The sequence below is a fragment of the Ornithorhynchus anatinus genome, chromosome X1 (assembly GCF_004115215.2).
Source record: "Ornithorhynchus anatinus isolate Pmale09 chromosome X1, mOrnAna1.pri.v4, whole genome shotgun sequence".
Lineage (NCBI taxonomy): Eukaryota > Metazoa > Chordata > Mammalia > Monotremata > Ornithorhynchidae > Ornithorhynchus > Ornithorhynchus anatinus.
The window spans coordinates 76935621-76955002 of NC_041749.1; the positions used below are offsets into that span (position 1 = coordinate 76935621).

Sequence of the window (19382 nt, forward strand, 5' to 3'; positions counted from 1 at the left end):
GGCGTTCCAGGACCGTGGGAGGACGTGACCCAGGGGTCGACGGCGGGATAGGCGAGACCGAGGGACGGTGAGGAGGTGGGCAGCAGAGGAGCGGAGCGTGCGGGGTGGGCGGTAGAAAGAGAGAAGGGAGGAGAGGTAGGAAGGGGCAAGGTGATGGAGAGCCTTGAAGCCTAGAGTGAGGAGTTTTTGTTTGGAGCGGAGGTCGATAGGCAACCACTGGAGTTGTTTAAGAAGGGGAGTGACATGCCCAGATCATTTCTGCAGGAAGATGAGCCGGGCAGCGGAGTGAAGAATAGACTGGAGCGGGGCGAGAGAGGAGGAAGGGAGGTCAGAGAGAAGGCTGACACAGTAGTCTAGCCGGGATATAACGAGAGCCCATAATAGTAAGGTAGCCGTTTGGGTGGAGAGGAAAGGGCGGATCTTGGCGATATTGTAGAGGTGAAACCGGCAGGTCTTGGTAACGGATAGGATGTGTGGGGTGAACGAGAGGGACGAGTCAAGGACGACACCGAGATTGCGGGCCTGAGAGACGGGAAGGATGGTCGTGCCATCCACGGTGATAGAGAAGTCTGGGAGAGGACCGGGTTTGGGAGGGAAGATGAGGAGCTCAGTCTTGCTCATGTTGAGTTTTAGGTGGCGGGCCGACATCCAGGTGGAGACGTCCCGGAGGCAGGAGGAGATGTGAGCCTGAAGGGAGGGGGAGAGGACAGGGGCGGAGATGTAGATCTGCGTGTCATCTGCGTAGAGATGGTAGTCAAAGCCGTGAGAGCGAATGAGTTCACCCAGGGAGTGAGTGTAAATGGAGAACAGAAGAGGGCCAAGAACTGACCCTTGAGGAACTCCAACAGTTAAAGGATGGGAGGGGGAGGAGGCTCCAGTGAAGGAGACCGAGAATGATCAGCCAGAGAGGTAAGAGGAGAACCAGGAGAGGACAGAGTCCGTGAAGTCAAGGTGAGATAAGGTATGGAGGAGGAGGGGATGGTCGACAGTGTCAAAGGCAGCAGAGAGGTCAAGGAGGATCAGAATGGAGTAGGAGCCATTGGATTTGGCAAGAAGGAGGTCATGGGTGACCTTAGAGAGAGCAGTCTCGGTAGAGTGGAGGGGACGGAAGCCAGATCGGAGGGGGTCTAGGAGAGAATGGGAGTTAAGGAATTCTAGGCATCGATTGTAGACGACTCGTTCTAGGATTTTGGAAAGGAAGGGTAGTAGGGAGATAGGACGATAACTGGAGGCGGAAGTGGGGTCAAGAGTGGGTTTTTTTAGGATGGGGGAGACGTGGGCATGTTTGAAGGTAGAGGGGAAGGAGCCCTTGGAGATTGAGTGGTTAAAAATAGAAGTTAAGGAAGGTAGGAGGGCAGGGGCGATGGTTTTAAGAAGGTGAGAGGGAATGGGGTCCGAGGCGCAGGTGGAGGGGGTGGCACTTGCGAGGAGGGAGGAGATCTCCTCTGAGGATACTGCAGGGAAGGATGGGAAAGTAGGGGAGGGGGTCGGTGGGGGGGAGGGGAGAGGCGGAGGGGTGACTTTGGGGAGTTCAGACCTGATCGTGTTGATTTTTGTGATGAAATAGGTGGCCAGATCATTGGGGGTGAGAGATGGGGGAGGGGGAGGAACAGGGGGCCTAAGGAGAGAGTTAAAGGTCCTGAACAATCGGCGGGGGTGACGGGCATGGGTGTCGATGAGGGAGGAGAAGAAGCTTTGCCTGGCGGAGGAGAGGGCAGAGTTAAGGCAGGAAAGGATAAATTTGAAGTGTGTGAGGTCGGCTTTGTGCTTGGACTTTCGCCAGCAGCGCTCAGCAGCTCGAGCATAGGAGCGTAGGAGACGGACGGAGGAGGTGATCCAGGGCTGTGGGTTAGTGGAGCGAGAGCGGCGGAGGGAAAGGGGGGCGAGAGAGTCGAGATCACGTGACACATGAGGCAGTACTGTGTGGCAGCGACAGAAGTGGTGCTAAGCAGTTTCTTCAGTCAAAACCATGAGAGCCTGAATGTGAGATTTTTATGCAAAGAAAATAATGTTGGCTAGTAAAGACTGTTCTGGGAAAAGTGAGTGGTTGAGCTCTTATACTACAATAGCTGGGTGATTTAGAATGACACTAAATAAAAGGGAGTAAATCATTTTTTATTAACTTTTACAGTTTCCCTTCCCCAAACCAATTTTATCCGGAACCTGGCATTAGAAAGGAAATTGGAGAATTTTTAATTGAGGGAAGAAAATCAGGGAAGAAGGCCAGAAATGAATTTCTCTTAATTTGTAAAATAACAGGAAACCATCATCATAAATTAATCCAAGTTTGTTTTTAATTATGCTCACAATCTTTGGTACAGTGTGCACAATAGGTAAGGATAAACTGAATATTTTTACACTGGGACAAGTTGCACCTATGGTTTTTTTTCTTCTACGTTAACCTAGGGGCTCAATTTTCCCTTTTGAACAGTTCTCATTTTTTTGCCCATCTCTTTGTTCTTATTCTCTCCACAAATTTTTTTCAACCAATCTTCAACCTTACAACCAACATTGCTCTGTGCTGAATTCCCGATTTTCCCTGCTCCAGGATCAAGTGTTTTACAGTAAAACTCAGTTATGAAAACATTATAGGTAATTAAAAAAGCAATGTTGCTTTAGCCAAACATGGTGTAAACCAACCCTGTTAAACTGAAAACTAACACGAGAATCTGCCGAGTCAAGACACATAAGTTCCCTAATATAAGCAAGATCTTTCACCCCAAACACCTCTACAGTCAGAATTTACGGAGTATATTATATGAAGAATTCCTTTCTCTCTCCTCCATTTCTTCCTGAAAAGGGATAATAATGGAAGCATTCCTGAAATCCAGTGATCCCCTTCTTCATCTAGACTGTAAACTCATTGTGGACAGGAAATGTATATGTTTTATTGCTATATTGTACTCTCCCAAACACTTAGCATTGTGCTCTGCACACAGTAGGTGCTCAATAAATATGGTTGACTGGCTGATTGTGCAGCCTGGCTGGTATCATTCTCCATGGCTCTAACTGCAATGGAGACTTCATTTAATGTTGGAGTAAAAGCCATGTCTTCACGTATTGGGAGGCAAAGTTATTCTCAGTGGTGCAAGGGTTGTTAAGGGGATCAAAAATATTTTTTGCCATCTCTCTAAGGTTCCCTCTTCATCTGCTATGAGGATGGAGACATCTGTACTTTTCAGTGGTGCTGTGACCATGTCTGTCCATCCATAGAAACTCTTTAGAAACATGGAGGGTTAAGTGGTGGGATATCAAGTCTGAAGGGATACAAGGCTACACAGACTCAAACCAAACCCTAGGCTTCTATACTCTGTATCGAGTAGAAGTTCAAGAAATGCTGATACTGATCTGCCTGATGCTCTATTTGCACTCTTTTTAGAAAGACACACAAGTCTGATTTCCTAAATATTTTTAATCCTTTGATGATCTGGGAAATTGTCTTTGAGTAGAAGACCTTCATTTTTTGCCTCCATAATTCCCAATGCCAATGTTTTTGCTCAGCTTCTGATTATAATTTTTCATTAACTTTTTGTTGGTACTGACTGTTTTGACATTCATGCTCAGAACAGTTTTCATTTTTATACCCCTTTTCCTCAGCTCCCCCACCCCTCCGTGTCACCCCAACTCGCTCCATTTGCTCTACCCCCCTCTCTCCATCCCACAGCACTTGTATATATATGTAATAATAATAATAATAATAATGTTGGTATTTGTTAAGCGCTTACTATGTGCAGAGCACTGTTCTAAGCTCTGGGGTAGACACAGGGGAATCAGGTTGTCCCACGTGGGGCTCACAGTCTTAATCCCCATTTTACAGATGAGGTAACTGAGGCACAGAGAAGTTAAGTGACTTGCCCACAGTCACACAGCTGACAAGTGGCAGATCCGGGATTTGAACCCATATCTATAGTTCTATTTATTTATACTAATGCCTGTTTACTTCTTTTGATGTGTATATATTCATTCATTCATTCAATAGTATTTATTGAGCGCTTACTATGTGCAGAGCACTGTACTAAGCGCTTGGGATGAACAAGTCGGCAACAGATAGAGACAGTCCCTGCCGTTTGACGGGCTTACAGTCTAATCGGGGGAGACGGACAGACGAGAACAATGGCACTAAACAGCGTCAAGAGGAAGAACATCTCGTAAAAACAATGGCAACTAAATAGAATCAAGGCGATGTACAATTCATTAACAAAATAAATAGGGTAACGAAAATATATACAGTTGAGCGGACGAGTACAGTGCTGTGGGGATGGGAAGGGAGAGGTGGAGGAGCAGAGGGAAAAGGGGAAAATGAGGCTTTAGCTGCGGAGAGGTAAAGGGGGGATGGCAGAGGGAGTAGAGGGGGAAGAGGAGCTCAGTCTGGGAACGCCTCTTGGAGGAGGTGATTTTTAAGTAGGGTTTTGAAGAGGGAAAGAGAATCAGTTTGGCGGAGGTGAGGAGGGAGGGCGTTCCAGGACCGTGGGAGGACGTGACCCAGGGGTCGACGGCGGGATAGGCGAGACCGAGGGACGGTGAGGAGGTGGGCGGCAGAGGAGCGGAGCGTGTGGGGTGGGCGGTAGAAAGAGAGAAGGGAGGAGAGGTAGGAAGGGGCAAGGTGATGGAGAGCCTTGAAGCCTAGAGTGAGGAGTTTTTGTTTGGAGCGGAGGTCGATAGGCAACCACTGGAGTTGTTTAAGAAGGGGAGTGACATGCCCAGATCGTTTCTGCAGGAAGATGAGCCGGGCAGCGGAGTGAAGAATAGACCGGAGCGGGGCGAGAGAGGAGGAAGGGAGGTCAGAGAGAAGGCTGACACAGTAGTCTAGCCGGGATATATCTGTAACTCTATTTATATTGATGCCTGTTTACTTATTTTGATGTCTGTCTCCCCTCTTCTAGACTGTAAGCCCAGTTTGGGCAGGGAATGTCTCTCTTTTTATTGCTGAATTGTACTTTCCAAGTGCTTAGTACAGTGGTTTGCACACAGTAAGCGCTCAATAAATATGAATGAATGAATGTAAGATTTTCAGATGTTTTGAATATCCTCAATTTTTTCAGTTCTGTCACTGTTAGAACAAATAAGAACTGAACTGTCATTCTTTGAGAGTTTGCCACTTGTTTTATTTACAAACTCTGGCCTGGAGTCGACTTGAAGTCACTTTTATTATACTCTTCATGTAGTTTAGGCCAAACCACCTTGAGCCACTTCACTATCATTTCAATGTTTTTTTATATTCATGACTTCACAACTCATGAGGAACTAAGAGTGTGTTACGATTGGAATTGGTTAACCATTAAGGGCATATTAAGGGTTTGGGACTTAACAATAAGCATTCACACTGTGTTCATGAAGAACTACGAATTCTTCAGCTTTAGTCATCAGGATAGAACAAATCACAGGAGAATTTGCAATTTGCTGCTTGATCTATCTTTGACAGTGCTTGCCAACTCATTCAATCCACCTTGAGCTTTAGTGGGTACTTCATTCAGGACCTATTTTCACTGATTCTTTTGTCCTGGTTTTCAAGAGCAAATGAAGCATTGAATTCTTCACATCAGATTTGCAAAACACACTGGCTCTTGTCATTTGCAATTTCTATTTGACTTCTTGTACCCTTGGGCAGAACATTGCAGGTTGTCAGGACATTGCAGGTTATAAGTACATGCTTAGAAGTATAATTTGAGTTGGGAGCATAGTTGATTCTGCTTCTCTGCAGTCTGATCACCTTTCCTCTAGACTGTAAGCTTGTTGAGGGCAGGGAACATGTCTCCCAACTCTGTTGTATTGTACTCTCCCAAGCATTTAGCACAGTATTCAATACACAGTAAACACTTAATAAATGCCACTGATTTATTGGAATTTGAGCAATGGGGTGATAAAAGAGTTCAAGGAAGAGCACTGGATTTTGTTCAAAGAGCTGCCTTCTCGTACTGTTACTTCCTTCTTGAGTTCTCAGTAGTTTGGTTTACTGTGCTTCCTTCCCAGCCGCTTCTAGTGAATTTCCATTTTTAGATATCGCAGATGTGGTAGGCCTCTACAGAGTGCTTAATGGGCAGATCCTTTCTGTCAGAGCATGGCTGACATTTTCTTGGTGTTATATTTACCCTTCATGTTAGCAGAGTCTTCTGAACTGCTTTGCCTCCTTCCTCCCTGCCCTCTCCTCTAAATCTAATGGTCTTTTCTCTTGCAGTAACTACTGACATCTGCATGCTATTATAGATGAGGTTGATGATTTTATTCAGGATGTTGTAACTAAGGTAAAATGTAAGGAATTTGTTGAGATCCAACTGTATGGGATGATAGAGCTAGGGTGACATCTTAAGCGGACATTTTAGATACATTATTCTGTATCTGAACTTAAGTTTGGGCCACCTAGTTCTGACAAATTTATGATAGTTGTCCCATCAATAACAACATTTGGACTCTTCCAGTGAGAACTGCCAGACTCTAACAATAAGACTTCATGTAGAAAGATCTCAAAATGTTCCTCTGAATAGCTCAAAAGAGTTCCACATATACAATCTCTTAAATCTTCACAACCCGCCTATGAGGTTAGGTAAAGGAAGATAACATTATTGCCACTTTCCAGATGTAGATACAGAGACACAGAGAGGTTAAGTGACTTGCTTAAGGTTACATAGTGAATCACTTGAGGAGTCAGGAATAGACCTTGACTCTGAGACTCCTTCTCCAGTGTCCTATCCCTCAGACTATGTTACCGGGGAATATTTCTCTTTGGAGATAATTCAGTTTCAGTAGCCTGTTGGAAGGTGTTGCTTTTCTCCTGCATATGGTTCTTTATGTCTGTTTTCCAATAGCAGGACATTTGGCAAACAGAATTCACCAGCATCTGTTGCTGAGTTCCTACATGAAGTCCTCAGTTTCAGCTCACTATTATTGGTTCACTTCATCTGCAGAACCAATCCCTATTGTTGATTTGAAAGGCTGGTAACCTTTGTCTTCAGTGTGAAGTTGAGCATGGGAAATGCTCAACTAAGCATTTGAAAACAAAACCTGCCTAATATTTTCCTTCCATCTTCAAGCCAAGAGAGTTTCTACCCCAAGGAACATATCCAAAATGGCAGCCATGCTTTGGTGGGGTTTACTGGCCCATTAGCCTTTATAGATGACAGCAGCAGCCTGAGCATCTCTTTTGAACAGATTTTGGAGAGTTGACAGAAGGAAAAGAAAAATACATGATCTGTGCAGAAAAAAATATGCATTTATTGGAATGGCCAGCAATTCATAATATTTAGAAACATAAGCCCAATAGAATCAGTAGGGTTTTTAAGTGGGAGTGTAGAGTTTTATTATTTAAAAGGTTTTATGAAAGTGTTCTAAATAGACCGTGGAATTGCTATAGTGATTTCTTTTCTGTTGGAAATTACTCAGCCATTTGGTTTTTATTTTTGCAAAAAGAACAAGCCTTTTGAACACTCATTTGATATGCTTGTTGATGCATCACAAAAAGGAGATATGCTTTGAATTCTCTTTAAAAACCCCATGTAAACATAAGGCTTATGTATAATTGCAACAAAATACCATCTCCTTATAGAGCGCTTTCACATGCAATTTCCTCTTTGACTACTGCATGTAAACATTGTTATTGTATTTGGGGAAACTCCCAGGCCTGAAGCGCAGGGTGCAAGGGGATCGATATCTTGACAAATGCCAAGTAGATTCCCTAGTGTCCCCTTTCTGCAACTCTGGGATGGTATGGCAGAACAAAGGGCAGAAGTATTAGCAAATGATTTTCTTCTACATATGCCAGGAAAGGTTCAAAGGTATTTGGCTGAGGATGACTTTCTCTACTGTAACATGTGACAGAAAGAACCTCACCATATGTAGCAGTGCATTCCCCAGGGGTCCGCTTTTCTTTCTTGCTCTCTCCTTTTGAAGATTCCTGGTCCACAGTCCAAATAACAAAACTTTGGCAAATGCAACACACCATTTAGAAAGCCATTAAAAAGTTCAATGTGTAACAGACTTTCAAGACGTCAGGTTTTGGAGGTGAATTCTACTAGATTTCCTTTCCTTTCTCTCTGGGTGATTGCATGGAAACAATCTGGGGCTAGTGCTTTGTTTAGTTCCCGGTTCTTCTAGGTCATCTGTATTTCCAATGCTAGTGAGGAAGATAATGTGTCCTCTTCCCAGCACGGACAGTTATGATTCCTAGGAGGAATTTAGAGGAGTCCATCCTGGAGGAGATGGTCTTGCTTCTCTGATTTGGTTGGGTGTAAGGTAAGTAGATTTCTGGTCAACCTAGGTAAGATGGGTCAAGGCTCAAAGGTAGTGGGACCTAAAAGTAGTGGGATCATACGGGACCAGAAAGAGGGAAAAGGAGGAGATGGGAGAGAGGGAGAAAGCAAAGGTAAAGTGTCAACCTGCAGTCCTGGATCATCCCCATAATCTGTTTCCTTCCTTCTCATCCTCAGGTGGCTGAGCATTTTTGGCAGAAATCTATAAACTGAGTAGTCTGCTGCCATTATAAATTTCATGTTATATGTTATAACTTTCATGTTATAACTGACCCTTCATCTGCTCAACAAAATTACAAGTAAGGGAAAGACACAGAGTTTTAGAATGCGTAGAGTGCTACGGGGCAAACCAAGCCTCTGCTCCATCCAAGCTAGTGATCATCCTAATCTGTTGCCCTTTCCCTCCCACTCCTTACTTCTCCCCACTCCTTACTCTTTCTTCCCTCTCCTTCTGGCTTTTCCTCTCTCTTCCCTGCTCCACTCACCTACACAGAGAGGGAAATAAAGGCACACTTCTCCATCCAAACTTCATATCTCTGACTGAAATACGCAAGCATCTTATCTAGCCATTATCAAATCAGTGGTGCCAGTATACCTGTCCCTGGTGAACTTAGCTTTTTCTAATCAGTTAATTAATTTGGGGTTTTATTAAATTTGTACCAGGTGCCAAGCACTGTACTAAGTGATGGGGTAAATACAAGAGAATCAGATTGGTCTCAATCCCTATTTCACATGGAGCTCACATTCTAAGAGGGAGTCAGAGCAGGTATCTTATCCACATTTTACAGACTAGGAAAATAATATAAACCTGGCATTTGTTAAATGTTTACTATATGCCAAGTGGTGTACTTAGCACTGGTTGATGCAAGATAATCAGGTTGGACACAGTTTCTGCCCCACATGGTGCTCACAGTCTGAGAGGGTGGGAAAATAGGTATGTAATCCCCTTTTACAGTTGAGGAAACGGAGGTACCGAGAAGTGACTTGCCCAAGGTCACAATGCAGGGAAATGGCAGAGCTGGGATTTGCACTCATGTCCTGTGACTCCCAGGCCCTCTCTTTCCACGAGGCTCTGCTGCTTCCTGAAATTGAGGCACAGAGGGGTTAAGTGACTTGCCTCAGGTCATACAATAGGCTAAGGGCAGATCTAGATTTAGAACCTGGGTCTCTTGATTCCCAGGCCAACCCATTTTCCACTAGGCCACAATGCCCCCCTTTTTCAAAGCATGAGTGTGTCCCCAAAAACCCTAAAGCGGTGGGACGGACCTTTAAATTACAGGACTATCATGATGAAATGAGACTTTTGGACACCTCACTTTGGAGGATGACAATGATGGTATTTATTAATCAGTGGTATTTATTGATTGCTTACTATGTGCAGAGCACTGTAATAAGCACTTGGGAGAATACAATATAACAGAATTAGCAGACTCGTTCCCGGCCCGTAACCAGCTTACAAGTGCTTACTATCTGCAAAGCGCTATCCTGAGCACTGGAGTAGAAACAAGATTTCAGGTTGGACACAGTCCCTGTTTCACATGGGGCTCAAAATCTAAGTGGTAGGAGAACAGCTATTGTACAAACTGCAAGAGAGCCCGTAACCCCCAAATAGTTCATAGCCATAATTCATAACTGTCAGTGTTTGTGTTTTTGGTGATAGGAATGTTCAGCATATTCTGTAGAAAGATCAGGGCATGTTTTGTTAGAAAACCTGTATACATGTTAACCTCTAAAAGACCTACAAAATGAAGCATGTTAATTTTTGCCCCATGCAAATGCAGCAGAAATCTAGAGTGTCTTAATAAATGCTGCACATACCTAGAAAATAGCTCTGTGCATGCACAAATGTGCTGATGAGAATACTGCATTTTAAAAATTGAGGACTACAGCATTTATATTTTCCTTTTGTATGTCAACTATCCAATGAGCTGCATGCAATTTCCATTTTCTTATCTTTAATATTTCTTGGAAGACCTTCAAGGAATTTCCAGGTTATTACTTCAACCCTTTTCTTAGCTAGAGGGCCCAGGTTTCATTCAAGCGCAAAATGCATAAAATGATTTGAATGGTTTTGATGTTCATTATTTTTCCTTTCTTTAACTGTAATCTTGCTTAACAAAGGCATATTTAGAAAGGAGAGAGAAAAAATTAACTTTTTCTCAGGGGTTTAATAAAAGAGAAGAAATCAATTAACTTGAGGCTAATTTGTCTTTGGCGGGATTATTATGATGTACATGAATGTGCATGTATAAGATTTGTTTCATACATTTTGGGAAGCTTCTGTAAATCTGGAATGGATAGGTCTCCCTCCTGCTTTCACAGTTCTTGAGCTGCTTTGGAAGCCATGTATATCGGTACATACTAAGTAGACTTCAAAGTAGACTTCATAAACTCTATTCCCGCTATCTTCCCCCAGTGTTAGGTGTTCACAGGAATTTGTGTTGGCTAACTCATTGACAGCAGTTTCATCAGCTGTATTTGAAGAACTTTATTCTAGGAGTTCAGGAAATTGTACTTCAGTGAAATGGGTTATGGCAGAAAGGACAGGAAGGGTTATGTAGCTAAAGCTTAAGCAAATTCTGTGGCTGATGAAATTTAAGGGAAGATTCTGAAAAGGTTCACTATAGCCACCAAGTTCATAACTAGTCATTGAGTCAACATGAACAATATTTGGGAATGGATCCCAAATAGGATCAGTTGTCCAGAACTAATAATAATAATAATAACAATGTTGGTATTTGTTAAGTGCTTACTATGTGCCAAGCACTGTTCTAAGTGCTGGAGTAGATACAAGGTAATCAGATTGTCCCCCGTGGGGCTCACAGCTTCATCCCTATTTTACAGATGAGGTAATTGAGGCCTAGAGAAGTTAAGTGACTTGCCCAAGGTCACACAGCTGACAAGTGGTAGAGCTGGGATTAGGACCCATGACCTCTGACTCCCAAGCCCATACTCTTTCCACTAAGCCATGCTGCTTCTAACAGCCTATGGCCTCAATAGGCTACTGATCCCATTCGTGATCTTTGTAGTCTCATTTAGCTGCTCTGGACTTCAATTTTCCCATCTGTGAAACAGAGATGCTTCAGTGTTTATTATCTACTTAGTTCAGAGGGAAGTTGGAATGAGTTCTCCTCTATAATCCTGTATGTATGCAGTGTATATGTTGCTCTGCAACTCTTCTCAATCACTCAATCAATCAGTGGTATTTACTGAGCACTTGTTAGGTGCAGAGTGTGTACTAAGTGCTCGGGGTAGTACGTTACAGCAGAGTTGGTAGACATGCTCCCTGCCAAACAAGAGCTTACAGTCTAGAAGGGGAGAGAGATATTAAAATGAATTACAGATATATACATAAAAGCTGCGGAGTTGAGGTTGGGCTGACTATCAAGTATTTAAAAAGGGTGCAGATCCAAGTGCATAGAGAACACAGAAAGGAGAGGGAGTAAGGGAAATGAAGGTTCAGTTGGGGAATGCCTCTTGGAGATGTGATTTTTAAGAAGGTTTTGAAAGTGGGGAGAGTGGCAATCATTCATATAAGAAGGGGGAAGGAGCTCCAGGTCAGAGGGACGATAAGGACAAGGGCTGCCATGGTGAGATAGATGAGATTGAAGTATAGTGTGCAGGTTGGTATTGGAGGAGTGAAGCATATAGTCTGGGTTTTATTAGGGAATTTACAAGGTAAAATAGGAAGGGGCAAGTGGATTGAGTGCTTTAAAGCTGATGGTAAAGAGTTTCTGTTTGATGTGGAGGTCAACGGGCAACCATTGGAGGCTTTTGAGGAGTGGGGAGACATGGACTAAATGTATTGTTTTAGAAAAGTTATTTGGGCAAAAAAGTGAAGTAAGAGCTGGAGTGGAAAGAGACAGGAGGCAGAGAGGGCAGTGAGGAGGCTTATGCAGTAGCCAAGCCAGGATATAATAAGTGCTTAGATCTGCATAGTAGCAATTTGGATGGAGATGAAAGGGTGGATTTTAGCGATGTTGTCAAAGTAGAAATGATAGGATTTGGTGATATTGAATATGCAGGTTGAATGATGATGATGAATATGATGATTATGGAATTTAAGAGCTACTAGGTGCCAATCACTGTTCTAAGTGCTGATTCATACTTAGTAGGCATGATCCCTGCCCTCAAGGAGCTTACAGTCTACTGTGTGCAGAGCACTGCATTGAGCACTTTGAAGAGTACAATACAATATAGTAGATGTGATTGCTGCCTTCAAGGAGCTTATGGTCTAGAGGAGGAGGTAGACATCAAAATAAATTACAGATAGGGAAAGTAGCAGGGAATGTTACCTGAGTTCTGGGGGTTCAGGGAGGGGATGAGTAACAAAGTGATTAAAGGTTACATATCCAAATGCATAGGCAACACAGAAGGGAGAGGGAGTAGGAAATGAGGGCTTAGTTTGGGTAGCGGCATGGTCTATGGGAAAGAGCACAGCCTGGGAATGAGAGATGAATTGAGGATAATGCCAAGGTAATGGGCTTGTGAGACAGGAAGAATAGTGGTGTTGTCTACAGTGATGGGAAAGATAGGTGAGGACAGTGTTTGGGGGGGAAGATGAGTTCTGTTTTGGACATGTTAAGTTTGAGGTGTCAGTGGGATATATAAGCAGAGATATCCTGAAGGCAGAAGGAAATGTGAAACTGCAGAGAAGGTGAAAGAGGTCAGGGCTGGAGAGGTCGATTTGTGAATCATCTGCGGAGAGATGATAGTTGAAGCAGTGGGAGCAAATAAGTTCTCCATTCTTCTCTGGCTCAGTGGAAAGAGCACGGGCTTTGGAGTCAGGGCTCATGAGTTCGAATCCCAGCTCTGCCACTTGTCGGCTGTGTGACTGTGGGCAAGTCACTTAACTTCTCTGTGCCTCAGTTCCCTCATCTGTAAAATGGGGATTAAGATTGTGAGCCCCACGTGGGACAACCTGATTCCCCTATGTCTACCCCAGCGCTTAGAACAGTGCTCGGCACATAGTAAGCGCTTAACAAATACCAACATTATTATTATTATTATTATTATTATTATTATTATTCTCTCTTCATTTCCCCGAGGAACATTCTTCCAAATAAGGCCTCAGAAATGTCACAGTTTAGAAGGAAAAGGGAAGTGAAAATTTCATAGTTTTCCAACCGTGACATTTTCATTTAGAGCTGGACATTGTGCTCACAGTGTGACTGCCACCACAGACTTGTTAGCCACGATGAAAGTATTCCAAGTTAGAGCGAGAGTAGCAATTTGGAAAAATATCTGTGACTTCTGGCCAAGTAAATGTTACAGATATGAGACATAGTGGAAGATGGAAGCTTCCCCAGAGGGCAAAGAAGTTTCCCAAACAACACAATGAAGAGGAAGACAAAGCCTGCTTACCCATCAAATTTTTCATAGTATGAGTCTTCAAATAATGATCATTCAATCATATTTATTGCTCGCTTACTGTGTGCAGACCACTGTACTAAGTGCTTGGGAGAGTACAATATAGCAATAGGCACATTCCCTGCCCATAATGAGTTTACAGTCTAGAGGGGCAGACAGGCAATAATAGAAATGAATAAATTACAGGTATGTACATAAGTGCAGTGGGGCTGAGATGGTGGATGAATAAAAGGAGCAAGTCAGGGTGATGCAGAAGAGAGTGGGAGAAGAGGGGAAAAAAATGGCTTAGTCAGGGAAGGCCTCTTGGATATGTGCCTTCAGTAAGGCTTTGAAGGGGAGGGAGAGTAATGGTCTCGGATATGAAGAGGGAGGGCATTCCAGGCCAGAGGCAGGGCATGGGTGAGAGATCAGTGGCAAGATAAGATGAGATCAAGGTATAGTGAGAAGGTTAGCATTAGAGGAGTGAGGAGTGCGGGCTGGCTTGTAGTAGGAGAGTAGCGAGGTGAGGTAGGAGGGGGCAAGGTGATTGAGTGGTTTAAAGCCATTGATGAGGAGTTTTTGTTTGAAGTGGAAGATGGGCAACCTCTGGAGATTCTTGAGGAGTGGGGAAACATGGCCTGAACGTTTTTGTAGAAAAATGATCCAGGCAGCAGAGTGAAGTATGGCCTGGAGTGTGGAGAGATAAGAGGCAAGGAGGTCAGCAAGGAGGCTGATACAGTAATCGATGCAGATAGGATAAGTGATTGAAAAAATGTTAAGTGAATCCCATGTGCCATAGTACTTTGCTTAGTGCTGGGGTAGATACAGATAATCAGATAAGAAGAAAAAAGTGAATCAAGAAGCAGTATGGCTTCGTGGAGAGAGCACAGGCCTGGAGGTCAGAGGACCAGGGTTTTAATCCTGGCTCTGCCAATTCCTTGCTATGTGACCTTGGTGGGCAAGTCACTTAACTTCCCTGTGCCTCAGTTTCCTCAACTGTCAAATGGGGATTTAAATACTTGTTCTCCCTCCTACTTAGCCTTATGTGGGACAGGGTCTGTGTCCAACCTGATTAACTTGTATCTACCCCAGCACTTAAAACAATGCTTGATGCATAGTGCTTAACAAAGATAATAATAATATAATAATAATAATGATAAAATCAGATTTGACCCAGTCCCTGTTCCACACGGAGCTCCCAGCCTAAGCAGTGTGGCAAGCCTTTGGCCGGTATTCAGTCTTCTTCGTCTTTCCACGACATCTCAATAGTGCCATCATTTTTCCATGTAAATAAAAATTCTTCAACTGTGCCCAGAAAGGAGGTCATGGATTTTCATAGAAGCTTGCCCAATCCACAGATTATAAAACACTCTCTCCCTGTCAGAGGCACTGACTCAGGTCATACAGACTGCAGTGCTAAGTTTTCCCCTAAATTGACAATTCATGAAGACAAATCCCCCTCTAGATTGTAAGATCCTTGTGGGCAGGAAACATAATAATAATAATAATGTTGGTATTTGTTAAGCGCTTACTATGTGCAGAGCACTGTTCTAAGCGCTGGGGTAAACACAGGGGAATCAGGTTGTCCCACGTGGGGCTCACAGTCTTAATCCCCATTTTACAGATGAGGGAACTGAGGCACAGAGAAGTTAAGTGACTTGCCCACAGTCACACAGCCGACAAGTAGCAGAGCTGGGATTCGAACTCATGAGCCCTGACTCCAAAGCCCGTGCTTTTTCCACTGCGCCACGCTGCTTCTCCAACATGTCTACCATCTATGCTGTATTGTGTTTTCCCAAGGATTTAGTACAGTGCTCTATACACTGTAAGCATTCAATAGATATTATTGATTGATTGATTGAAGACCAGAATGCTGTTGCAGACCCAGAGGGAGACAGCTGCTAAGCAAACTTGTCTATGGTAATTTAACATCAGGCTATAGCATTTCTCATCCATCAATTTCTCAGTTGACAAATCTCATACCTGAACTGCTTTAGACTCTTGCTGCCTCAAAAATCACTGGGTCGTGGGAGGGGTTTACAATTCTTATTGGAGTCTCATTGGCCTTTACTGGAGACTAATATCTCAGACATTATGATCTGTCCATGACTCCGTAAAATCTCAGAATTTAGAAAATTTGTCAGGTCCCACATGCCATGGTGGTATAAGGATGTAATGGGTGCCCTGCAGTTGCCACCCACATTCAGGAAATAATAATCGTCCCACCCAAACCCTCTCCTCCCCACAATTTTCCCATCACTGTAGACACCAACTCCATCCTCCCTGTCCAATAAGCCTGTAACCTTGGTATTATCCTCAACTAATCTTTCTCATTCAACCTGCATATTAAGCCTATCACCAAATCCTGCTGGTTCTACCTTCACAACATCTCTAGAATCTGCCCCTTTTCTCCATCCAAAATACTACAGTACTGGTCCATTCATTTATCATACCCCACCTTGATGACTGCATCAGCCTTCTCACTGGGAGGCAGACAAAAATAAACTATGGATAATGGATGCGGCAGAATATGAAGATACTCTCATATTTTAATAATTGTAGGGAGCCATGGGTAGGGTAAATATCTCATTTCCTCACCCTCCAGCTCCTCCACCATTTCCACCCTCCAGTTCATACTTCACTCTGCTGCTCTGATCATTTTTCTAACCAACTGTTCAATCCTCGTAACCCCACTCCTCAAAAACTTCCAATGGTTGCCCATTCACCGCCTCATCAAACATAAACTCTGTACCATTGGTTTTAAGGCATTAAACTGGTCCTCTCACTCCTGCCTTATCTCGCTGATCTTCCACTGTATCCCAACCTGCATGCTTCACTCCTGTTATGCTGATCTACTCACTGTACTTCACACTTGTGTCTTGCCGTTGACCCCCATGTTCATTCCTGCCTTCCTATCTGAAACTCCCTCTCTCTTGATATCCTACAGCCCACCACTCTCTCCATCTTCAAAACACTGTTAAAACCCTGTCTCCTCCAAGAAACCTCCCCTGATTTACCTCTCATTTCCTCACCCTATTTTCTCTCCGTTTTCATTGTCTGTGCACTTGGGTTTGAACCCCTTAAGCACTTTGATATTTGCCCTATCCCCAGCTCCCCACAATTATTGTTGTTATGCTGTCGAGTCATGTCCGACCTATAGTGACTGTGACTCCATGGACACATCTCTCCTAGAACGCCCCACTTCCATCTGCAATCGTTCTGGTAGTGTATCCATAGAGTTTTCTTTGTCAAAATTAAGGAAGTGGTTTACCATTGCCTCCTTCCGCACAGTAAATCTGAGTTTCTGTCCTTGACTCTCTTTCATGCTGCTGCTGCCCAGCACAGGTGAGTTTTGATTTGTAGCAGATTGCCTTCCACTTGCTAGCCACTACTGCCCAAGCTAGGAATGGAATGGATATGCCTCTGCTCGACTCTCCTTCCCTTAGTCGAGACTGGTAAAGTACTGGAAACTCTCCAGGTGCAACCCTCAGAGGTACCACAATTATTAAAATATGAGAATATCCTCATACCCCTTTCTGCATCCCCCACTCACTCAATGTTATTTATTGAACCCTTGCTGGGTGCAGAGAACTGAACTAAGCACTTAGGAGAGTATACTACAACAGAAGTGGCAGACAGGTTCTTTGCCACAAGGAGCTTGCAGTTTAGGGGAGGAGCTTAGTTGCAAGCTCCCTGGGGTTAGAGATTGTGTCTACCAACTCTATTGCATTGTGTTCTCCCATTGCTTAGTATAGTGTTCTGCACCTAGCAAGTGCTCAAATACCATTGAATGACTGTTAGTAATGATTGTGGTATCTTTTAAACTCTTACTATGTGTTCAGCACTGTACTAAACACTGGGGAAGATAATTATAATAATAATAATTACGATATTTGTTAAGCACTTACTATGTGCCAGGGATTGTTCTAATCGCTGAGGTAGATACATGATAATTGGGTTGATCACAGTCCCTGTCCCACGTGGGGCTCACAGTCTTAATTCCAATTTTACAGATGAGGCCCATGAGAAGTTAAGCAACTTTCCCAAGATCACACAGCAAACAGGAGGTCCAAGATAATGAGGTTGGAAACAGTCCCTGTCCTACATGGGGCTCCTAGTCAAAAGTAGAAAGGAGAACAGGTATTGATTCCCCATTTTACAGGTGAGGAATCTAAAGTACAGAAGTGTTAACTTGCTCAAGGTCACACAGCAACCAAGTGGCAGAGTCGGGATTAGAAACCAGGTCCTCTGACTCCCAGGCCTGTGATTTTTCCACTAAGGTACTTCAAAAAATCAGGCACGACTGTAAATTGCTGACTGAGTCAGCTGGAACTTCATGGAGGACATGATGACAAGGGATGGATTTCAAATGTGTTCTGTTCTGGAGTCTGGCTACCAATTCTTCACCAACCCCCCCCCCCAGACCCTCCCAGCCTAGGTGGAGGTCATTGCTAGAAGTCAAAGTTACCTGACACTAGGCTAGGGGAATGGTACAGCTAATGTGGAAACCCTGGGCCAGGTTCACCAGTGTGAAGGACAGTACTAGGCTTTCTCTGGCTCCAGGTCATAGCTGTTTTTTCCAATGGCAACCCTGATCTAGGTTGGAGAATTTATAGTGGCACAATAGTGTGGGGATTTCTGAGACCCCAGGGCAGCACTGATCTGAACTCTGGACCCCTGGATTGGGGTTCTTTCTGGGAAGCAGGACTGCCCTACATCTAGCTAAGGTCCTGTGCTCCCCCCATGCCAGTCAACCACTGCAGCCCAGGATGAGCCTTCCTTTCATCCCCAGCAACACTACCTCCTGGTGGAAACACCTCCAGGGACTGGAGAAAGGGCTGCAGTCAAGGGCAGTTGTGCAGGTGCTGATTTGGACACTGCTAAACCCAGACCCCTTTGTGATCTGGCAGCCCCTCTCTTCAGGCCATTATGCTAGGCCCCTCCCATCACATTTTCTCCCTTCTCCTTGCCTGCCCCTGATCCAGTGCCAGAGGTCTCTTTAGAAAGAACACTTTTAGGCTCTACCGTCCAATCTCAAGGTAAAAGGTCATTAATTACCCTCCAGAATCATTTAGATTTCAGGCTAAAGTTGCAGTTGGTCAAATCTGGCAGTTTTTGTAATATAAGCCAGCCACCTGTTTCCTCCCATCCCAAATCAAAGTCAATCTGATTCTCTTACAGCCTCTCCCTTAGCTTTCCTACTGACCCATTTATTTGACCCAGATGTGACTGTGATTTTTTTCCCCTTAAAAATGACCACAGTCTATGCTAATTTACCTACTCTGTGTGCTTGGACTCCCCAAACCTGCTCACCCTCATTAGTGTCTGTGAAACAAAATTGTGTATATGGGGCCATACGTGGCCACAGCTACTTGGGAAGCAGCGTGGCTCAGTGGAAAAGAGCCTGGACTTCGGAGTCAGAGGTCATGAGTTCGACTCCCGGCTCTGCCACTTGTCAGCTGTGTGACTGTGGGCAAGTCACTTAACTTCTCTGTGCCTCAGTTCCCTCATCTGTAAAATGAGGATTAACTGTGAGCCTCACGTGGGACAACCTGATTACCCTGTATCTCCCCCAGCGCTTAGAACAGTGCTCAGCACATAGTAAGCGCTTAACAAATACCAACATTATTATTACTTGGTACCAGAGTGAAGGGCAACTTTGTGAGGGGAGGAGAAACATAGCACAAAACCTTATGACAAGGGGAGAAAAGAAGGGCTATGTAGTTATGATACCAAAAGATGTGATAGCACCAGCCATCAGTCCACCTGCTCCAGAATAGTAGAAAGGAA

The 19382-nt window shown here is 44.0% G+C and overlaps 1 non-coding gene across 1 annotated transcript; it reads right to left on the reverse strand.

The window, feature by feature from the left end:
* Positions 1–16947: 16947 nt before the first annotated feature.
* LOC114806659 lies at positions 16948–17088 on the reverse strand. The gene has a single exon (XR_003754721.1). It is a non-coding gene; the product is annotated as a small nucleolar RNA SNORA7 (small nucleolar RNA).
* Between the last annotated feature and the right edge of the window lie 2294 nt (positions 17089–19382).